Source organism: Lactuca serriola, chromosome 4, assembly GCF_051521515.1.
Source record: "Lactuca serriola cultivar US96UC23 chromosome 4, Lser_US96UC23_V15, whole genome shotgun sequence".
Classification (NCBI taxonomy): Eukaryota; Viridiplantae; Streptophyta; class Magnoliopsida; order Asterales; family Asteraceae; genus Lactuca; species Lactuca serriola.
Genome location: NC_136411.1, coordinates 341830361 through 341840278, shown reverse-complemented (window position 1 = coordinate 341840278; position 9918 = coordinate 341830361).

Here is a 9918-nt window from a genome sequence, read left to right as displayed (position 1 = left end):
TTTATATAGTGTGGTGGATTAGGGTTACATCCATGTAAACCCTAATACCCATGTCTCTTCATTTCCATGAGATCCATGGGTTAAAGCTCCATGGAGTATCCATGGACTTTTCCATGCAAGCCTAGCCCATTCCAAATAAGCCTTAGCCCACATTATATAAATATAGAAGCCCATATTTAATTAGTTATATCTTTGATCTCTAAATTAATCCTAGATTAATTATAGATCAATACTAATCAAATAATATGATCTTATATTAATATATTAGAACTTATAATATATTAATAAATCATAACTTGTACTATTCTCAAAAGATTATCCATAAATTGTTCGGGTGAAGTGCAACCCAAATGGACCATGCCAGATCGGGTCAAGTACATACCAAATATAGTTATGGACTTAGACAGTATATCCAACAGTCTCCCACTTGGATAAGTCTAATAACTATAGTTGCAAGTATGACTTCAGGAACCGATCAACAATCATAGCTCTTTAAACTATGTTGAACTAGAACGCGCCATTTTAGATAAGTGATCATATAATCCTCTATTCTATATATCAGTCGGACAAATACATGGAACATGGTCTTACTTATTGCCCAACATTTGTTCCCCGATTTCCGAGTTGTTTGACATAGAACTTAACTGAACACATCAATTTAGTTCTGACCGGGCCCGGTACATAGGTCAAAACAAAATCATCGAGGGGCCCAGATATCAGCTTTTAATCCAAGAAGGAACAGATAAACATCAACTCATATGTTTGTTCTACCACTCATTGGATTATACACAAAGGCAGGTTTTATAACATCGAGTTACCAATGCGTTTTCGTACAATCAATGCATAACCAACTCGTAAGTAACAAATCATATCTCTAGGTTTGAAGACTTATATGATATTACCGTCTCACGATCACTCGAGATAAAATTCCATGAAGTGATTCTAGTGAGCATGGGTTGAGTCCAATGCTCAGAACTTATGAGCACTCATGATTGTTGTAGCGATGTCCAACACCTTAGACCTCTGCAACCAATCATGAAAGTCTTGATTCATACCTACTTCCGACATATGACTGACTGTGGAGGTTTGAATAATATGATATACCAAACATAATTATTCTGGAAGTCAAAACATGCAAAAGAAATATAGTAAACGATCGACAAGAGATAACAACACTTTACTCATAAATAAAACACCTTTTATTCATCATTTAATGTCAATTACACTTTACAAATTTCATAATTTATCTAACTACTAAAACTTATATCATCCTTCAGCCCTATGCTCCGAGCATGCTGGAGTTGCTTAACCCTACTCAGTCCCTTCGTGAGGGGATCTGTTGGGTTCTCATCCGATGATACACTCTTTGCCACGAGGATTCCTTCTTCTATTCGATGTCTGATGAAGTGATATTTTCTGTCAATGTGCCTGGATCTCCCATGATCTCTTGGTTCCTTGGATAAGGCAACAACACTATTGCTGTCACAGAAAGTCTCCATTGGCTCTTTTATAGCTAGTACAACTCCAAGGTCTCCGATGAAGTTCTTTGGCCATATAGCCTCCTTTGCTGCCTCGCTTGCTGCTATATACTCTGATTCACAAGTGGAATCAGCCACTGTCTCCTGCTTGGAACTCTTCCAAGTGATTGCTCGTCCGTTTAAGGTAAAGACCCAGCCCGACTGAGAGCGGAAATTATCTCTATCATTCTGGAAGCTAGCATCACTATACCTTACAACTCTCAAGTCATCACTCCCGCTGATGGTAAGGACCCAGTTCTTAGTCCTCCGCAGGTACTTGAGGATATTCTTTACCGCAGGCCAGTGTGCCTTGCCTGGGTTCCCTTGATACTTGCTAACCATGCTCAAAGCAAAGGCTACACCAGGTCGAGTACACGTCATAGCATACATGATCGATCCTACAACTGAAGCATAAGGTAGTCGACTCATTTCTGCTATCTCAGCCTTAGTACTAGGGCTTTGTGTCTTACTCAATCTGGCATTACTCTGAATGGGTAACTCACCTTTCTTGGAGTTATGCATGTTGAATCTTTTCAACACTTTGTCCACATAGGTGCTTTGACTAAGTCCAATTACTCTTTTACTCCTGTTTCTCAAAATCCTTATCCCTAGGATATAGGCAGCTTCACCAAGGTCCTTCATAGCGAAACACTTCCCAAGCCAGGACTTAACTTCCTGCAGGGTTGGGATGTCATTCCTATGAGTAGTATGTCATGCACATACAGTACCAAGAAGTTGACTATCCTCCCACTAGCCTTGATATAGACACACGATTCATCTTCACTCCTTGAAAAGCCAAATTCCTTGACTTTCGCATCAAAGCAAAGATACCATCTGCGAGGTCCCTGTTTCAATCCATAAATGGATTTCTCGAGTTTACACACTCTATTGGGGTACTCTGTACTGACACAACCCTCCGGCTGAACTATGTAAACATCTTCAGCCAACTTTCCATTAAGGAAAGCGATTTTGACATCCATTTGCCATATTTCATAGTCATGAAATGCAATAATGGCTAACAGAACCCTAATAGACTTTATCTTCGCCACTGGTGAAAAGGTCTCATCATAATCAACTCCCGGAGTTTGATAATAACCTTTTGCAACTAGTCGAGCCTTACAAGTGTGTACATTACCATCCATGTCGGTCTTCTTCTTGAAGATCCATTTGCACCCTACAGTCTTACGACCTGGTACATTCTCAACCAAGTTCCAAACTTAATTGTCATACATGGACTGTATCTCGCTATCCATAGCCTCTTTCCATTTAGCAGCCTCAGGGCCTGCCATGGCTTCCGTGTAACTGTTAGGCTCATCCAGACCTACTAGTGTCTCATCACTAATAAGTGTCTCACCTTCCGCAGTAATATGGAAACCATAGTAATGCTCAGGTGCATTCCTAACTCTTGTGGAACGCCTCAGAGGTACAGATTCGTCAATTGGCTCAACAGGAGTTTCCTCCTCAAGTTGAGGGCTAGCGTTTGAAGTTCCTTCACCACTTGACTCTTGATTTTCTTCAAGATCAATTTGCTTCCTACTGTCTCCTTGGCTTATAAACTCTCTCTCTCTCTCTCTCTCTCGAAAGACTCCTCTTCTTGCTACAAAGACAACATTATCACTAGGTCTGTAGAAGAGGTAACCAAAGGATCTTTGTGGGTAGCCGATGAAAATACACCTCTCGCTTCGGGGATCTAGCTTGTCATGAGTCTCGCGCCTCACAAAATCCTCGCAACCCCAAATCTTGATGTGGTCTAGGTTGGGTACTTTACCAATCCACATCTCGTGAGGAGTTTTGGCAACTTTCTTTGTAGGGACTAGATTAAGAATATGGGTGGCGGTCTCTAAGGCATACCCCTAGAATGAGATTGGTAGTAAAGCTCAACTCATCATGGAATGAACCATATCCAACAAGGTTCGATTACGCCTCTCAGCTACACCATTCAACTGTGGTGTCCTGGGAGGTGTCAATTGTGAGACAATCCCACATTCCCTAAGATAGTCGAGGAACTCTGAACAAAGATACTCACCACCTCGATCGGATCGAAGCATCTTAATGTTCCTGTCCAATTGATTCTCGACTTCCTGTTTAAATTCCTTAAACCTTTCGAAAGTCTCTGACTTATGCTTGATCAAGTAGACATATCCATATCTACTGTAATCATCAGTAAAAGTCAAATAATAACGATTAGCATCCCTTGTGGCATGTTTCAATGGTCCACACACATCCGTGTGTATAAGGTCCAACAAACCTTCACCCCTCTCACAAGAACCTGTGAAGGGTGACTTTGTCATTTTCCCAAGTAAGCATGATTCGCAACTATCATCTGACTTTAGGTCAAATGACTCCAAGACTCCATCCTTTTAGAGTTGGCCTATGCGTTTCTTGCTTATATGTCCAAGACGACAATGCCATAATGATGCTTTATCAAAGTTATTATTATTAACATAATCAATACACAATACATTATTTCCTAAGTTATCAACCACAGATACTGTTTCATACTTGCCATCACAAGGTAATGCTTTAAAATAAAGAACATTATTAAAGAAAGCATTAATCGAACCAACTTCATTATCAAATGAAAAGGTGAAACCTTGTTTATACAATGCATGAAAGGAAATAATATTTCTTGCCATTTCTGGAGAATAACCACACTTATTCAAATCTAAACTAAACCCACTACTTAGCGATAAAGTATAAACTCCAATATTGGTGACAAGTGAAGCTTTCCTGTTTCCCATTATCAAGTTTATTCTTCCTTGCTCCACATTCTCACATCTTCTTAGTCCCTGTAAATCAGAACATATATGAATACCACAACCGGTATCAAGGACCCAAGAATTAGAATGGGGTGAGTTATTAGATAAGATAGTGTAAATACCTGCATGGTTGGGTTTAACTTTCCCATCCTTCACATCTTGCTGGTACTTTGGGCAGTTCCATTTCCAATGTGCCTTTTCATGGCAATAGAAGCATTCAGCCTCTTTTGTGTCAGAAGAAGGAGTGATGAAAACTTTCTTGGTTCCAATTGAAGAAGAGCCATCAAGGGTCCTAACCTTGGTACCCTTTTAAGAACTCTTTCTCTACTCCCCTCGTCCTTTCCCGATTGCCAAGACAGGGGTGGAGTTGGTAGGAGTAGGAGTAGTAACAACCGCCTTACCCTTAAGACCACTTTCCGCGGTCTTTAAGAGTCGTTGAAGTTTGCTGAGAGTGACCTCTTCCTTGTTCATGTGGTATGTCATGCGGAATTGATCATAACATGAAGGTAAGGAGTGCAAAATAATATCTATTGCTAGCTCTTCCGGGAAGTTCACATTAAGCTTCAGCAAACGGTCCACAAATATTTTCATTTTCTGCATGTGGCCCATGAAGGGTTCTCCGTCCTTCATGCGATTTTTTATCATGGAGGAGATGATTCCATACCTCTCTTGACGAGCACTTTGATGGTATCTTTCCATCAAGTCTTGGTGTATATCATAGTGGTAGAAATCTTCATAGGATTTTTGGAGGTCCGCGGTCATAGTGGCCATCATGATGCATGCCACTTTGGTGGCATCCCTTTCATGTGCCCTAAACTCAACGATCTCTTGAGGAGTAGCAACTATCTCATCAATCTCCTTAAGCACCTTATCGAGGACATATTCCTTGTCCTCGTAGCGAGTAATCATTCTGATGTTTCTCATCCATTCATTAAAGTTGGATCCATCAAAAGTGACTTTCCCACACAAGTTCATAAGAGAAAAGGAGCCACTAGGATTAGAGCCAGAAGCAGCGTTTTTTGCAGACATCTCGTAAGAGAAGAGAGAAAGAATTAGTTTAGATATAGAGATAGTCCTTAATAAAACACCCAAATGCAATATTAAGGCGAGGACCCAATCACAATATATTATACTTAGAATAGGTATGTCGTAATCTAAGTAATAACATATTTGAAATGTAGGTGAATGACGATTCACCAATTTCCACCAAAGTCGAAATATTAAAATATTTAATTTGGTTCTTAGAAACTCCTAGATTCTTTTGAGATTCAATGAACTTTTCAAAGGCATGTTTCAATCTCGAGTGTGCCCTCCAAGTTTTGTGACTAGGATGCCGAGGATCACAAAACGAGGTGTGAAGTAACCATGCAAATTACTTGGTACCCTTAATAAATTACCCCTCAATCGATGTGCCGGTTAACCACACACGCTCCATCGATACTATGATAAATATTAAGTCACCCTTTACCTACCTTGTTAAGTCCAAGTTAGTGTGCCGGTTAACCACACACGCTCCACTAACGACTTAGACAAAGTGTAATGTGTAATTTCATGGATTAGCACCTTATTCACATTTTTCCTAAAGTAACTAAGATTGGGTATTTAATAAAATATTTAGTTACTTTATAATATTCATCATACTTTTAATGAGAATTTATAAGTCCTTGTCTTACCCGTTCGGCTAATGACCCTCCACCAGTCAAGCAAGCGGTGGGTGAGAGTGGACACCCATTAAGTTGCCATTTTATAGGCAACAACCTTATACCCACCTTATAGACCGGCTTTGTGAATGAGGCGTACTAGCGGTAAGACGACTTTAATCTTATACATACATATATATATATATATATATATATATATATATATATATATATATATATATATATATATATACACATATATATAATATTAAATTATAATATTATAAGTATAAGGGTTGAATTTTAACTTTTAAAATTCTAAGGGTTGGAAATAAAGTTTTTAATATGACTTTACTTGTTCCAAAACATGAGGGCAAGTTTTGTAAACTTTCAAAACTTTTCATTTCTTGTAACTTATGAGTTTAATAGAGTAATAAAAATGAAGACTCTTCATTTTTCTAACTCTTGTGTTCTTGTACTGGTTTTTAATTGAAGTGACTTTTGGTTTTCCATAACTTGAGGACAAGTTATGGACTCCATTAAAACACATTATGATCAAGAATTAAACTACCACATAGGTTACAAATAATTCCTATGATCATCTAAACATCATAAGATCAAGAACATGAATCTGAACACTTTTGTAACAGCCCAAAATCTTAAGTATTGTTTAATAGCATTTGGGGGTGTTTTAAAGGGGGGACTCGGCGAGTTGGAGCCAGACTCGCCGAGTAGGGTCGCAGTTGTGGTCGCGGGTTCGTGGCTAGACTCGACGAGTCCAGGTATGGACTCGGCGAGTCGACGCTGTTCAGTGGAAAACCCTAGCCGTTCAGTTTGGGACGTATATAAGGGATCTTATGCCTCCATTGTTCGCCTTTTGGCCGACTGAGAAGGACCCTAAATCGGTTGTGGGCATCCAGAACAAGGATTGAAGATCATTGGTGATTTGAGGAAGTTATTGTCCAAGAAGGAGAAGGTTTTGGCTAATGGGACAGCAAGGGAATCACGTTTTGAGGCTTGGGGACACTGAGAGTGCATGATTCAGGTAACCTTTCGGATTATTTTCTGTTATGTGAATGTGTGCATGGATTTAGGGTTTGTGAAACCCATTTGGAGATTAGATGGATTGTTGTGTTGTTATCCAACGTTTATAACCCTGTATTAGTACCCTTAGAGGTCCAGAAGGTCCTATGTTTGTATATTCGGGAAAATATGTATCTCAGGAAGCAGTTTGATCGACTGCATGGCGTGGACTCGCCGAGTCGGATGATCAGACTCGGCGAGTAGCTTGAAGATTCACTGGGACTCGCCGAGTTGTTCTTCAGACTCGGCGAGTGGAGTCGGGGTGGCCCCGCGATTCTTCCAGGAGTGACTCGTCGAGTCAAAGAGGATACTCGACGAGTAGAAGGGGAATCCTAGAGGATTGAAGGACGACCAGACTCGCCGAGTCGCCAGGGAACTCGCCGAGTCCAGTCGAGCTGACAATGGACTGTTGACCAGAGTTGACTGGTGTGATTTCTTAGGGTCAGTTAACGTGGAAGATAGAAGTATTAATAAGGGATATATGATGTTACAGGGAGCTTGTAGCTCGGAGGATCAAGTGCAAGGGATTTCAGGAGTTGCTATCTTCCAGTGTCCGCGAGGTGAGTCTTCTCACTATACTTCACCCGGAAGGGTTTGATTGTGTGACCGGAAGGTCAAGTATGTTATGTGTTATGTTTATATGCTATAAATGGAAAGTTAGCTGCTACGCGTGATATACATGCTTATATATGGGCCGGAAGGCAAAGTATTATGTGACAGAAAGGTCAGGCATGATATATGGTGTATGTGCTTTATGTGTTAGAATATGTTACGGGCCGGAAGGCAGGTTGATATATGATATATGTGCTTTATGTGTTAGAGTATTTGTATTATGTGTTATATATGTGTATGGGCCGGAAGGCAATTATTTTATGGGCCGGAAGGCAATTATCTTATGGGCCGGAAGGCAATTATCTTATGGGCCGGAAGGCAATTATCTTATGGGCCGGAAGGCGAGTATCTCATGGGCCGGAAGGCATTGTACAGTTGACCGGAAGGTCAGGGCCTGGAAAGGCGTATGTGCGTAAGGTATATTGGGGAACTCACTAAGCTTCGTGCTTACGTTGTTTATGTTATGTTGTTTCAGGTTCTTACAGTAACGCAGGATGGCAACGGTTCGATTGTACACACCGAAGAAAGAGTTGTGTTTTGGAGGATCCTGGTCTTCTATTATAATGAAAATGAAACTATGTTTTGTAATTCGAATGTGAATAAGATTTTAAACAAGTGTTTTTAATATTAAATTGATTATTTAAATGAAAATTTTGTTTTTGGAAATCACGGTGTTACAAATTGGTATCAGAGCCTTGGTTTGAGGGATTCGGACGCGCCTACGGGTAAATCTGGACTCAAACTGAGGAAGTAAGAAATTTTTTTTCCAAATAAATGGTTTTCTAAAAGTGAATAAGAGTTCAAAGAGAAAGCAAGAAAGAGCAGTGTGTACAATCAGCCAGAGCCAAACGGTGATTTCCCAAAATACCCTTACTTTTGTGTTATGAAATATTTATTATGCACTTTATGAGATATTATTGCATGCTAGAGACAGGCTAGGAATTTCATATCTTAGGACTAGAGTGGCCTGATTTGTGATGCCTTAGCCTAGGGCTTGTTGTTATATGTGCGTTATGCTTTTGTGTGTATGTGATGAGTGAGGGTATCTAGTTAGAACGCACGAGGGGTAGAGCTATAGAGTACAGTGGTACTTCCGAGGATGAGCCGAGAAGGTGGAGCTATCAAGGATAGAGAGTCCTATGTATGCTTCGATGCTCGAATGCTGCTTGCTTCGTGCTTTGTGGAGTTCTCGATGACGGGAGTCAGCTACTAAGTGAGTATGACGATACTCAGGAGGTAGATGGCTGGCATCATTAGGAACTCTTCAGCAGCTGATAGCAAAGAAGTGGGGGGACGGCGGAAGGGACTAGGGAGTAAACCTAGCCAGATGAGTGCGCTGGTAGAGTAGAGGATTTCGCTGGGGAGCGAGCACGCGTGAGGGGATTGGTGAAAGAGTAGCTCGATCAGCTACTTAGGAACTCTGGGATGGTCCGTGTGGAAAGTATGGGTAGATGTGGCAGGTAGTATGGGCCCGTACTACTGAAAGCAGAGGACCCATACTTGATACAGGGAGCATTCTGAAGGTCCTAATGAACGGAATGAGGAGTGATGTCATGGTTCGAGCACCATACATCGGAGCAGATTGCGGGGCGATGTTATGGTCCGGGCACCATACATCGGAACAGATTGAAATAGATGTTGTGGTTCGAGTGCCATACGTTGGAGCAGATGGAGGGTGATGCTATGGTTCAGGTACCATACACCGGAGCAAATTGAGAAGGCATGTCATGGGATGAGTACCATGGTTCGTGTTGGATGATGCTGGTGACTATCTTGTTATCCGGTTATGATCGATGAGGTAGAGATCGGACGCTATGGGTTTTAGGCATGTGGACCACGATTGAGGATGGAGAGGCATTCCTTGAGGGGAGGAAAGGCGGGTACCCATCAGAGTATTGTGGTAGGGAGTTAAAGGAAGAGGGAAATTTCGGTCTGAGTCGAGAAATCAGTCGATAGAGGAGAGGTCACCTTTTAGGTGGGTAGTGCCATTTATGTTGGTGTGCAAGACACGAGGGGTCTGGTGTTTCAGTTCTGGATTTGGGAGTACACCCTGCAGGTAATTTTCAATAATGACTTCCCTCAGAGCATCAGGTAGCGGGTGTACCGCGAGACAGTGATTTACCGTGAACAGACAGTCAGTTGGGACTGAGGTAGTCAAGAACCACACCACACCTAATTGAGAATGACAGGTTGTGTTATAGTGGTAGCAGTGAAGAATTCAGTTGAGTTTTGCAGTACAGAGAGTTTCGTCTAGGTTGAGAGTGAGTTCCTGTCCTTGGGACAAATCCGGCGTTGGATATGGGTTGA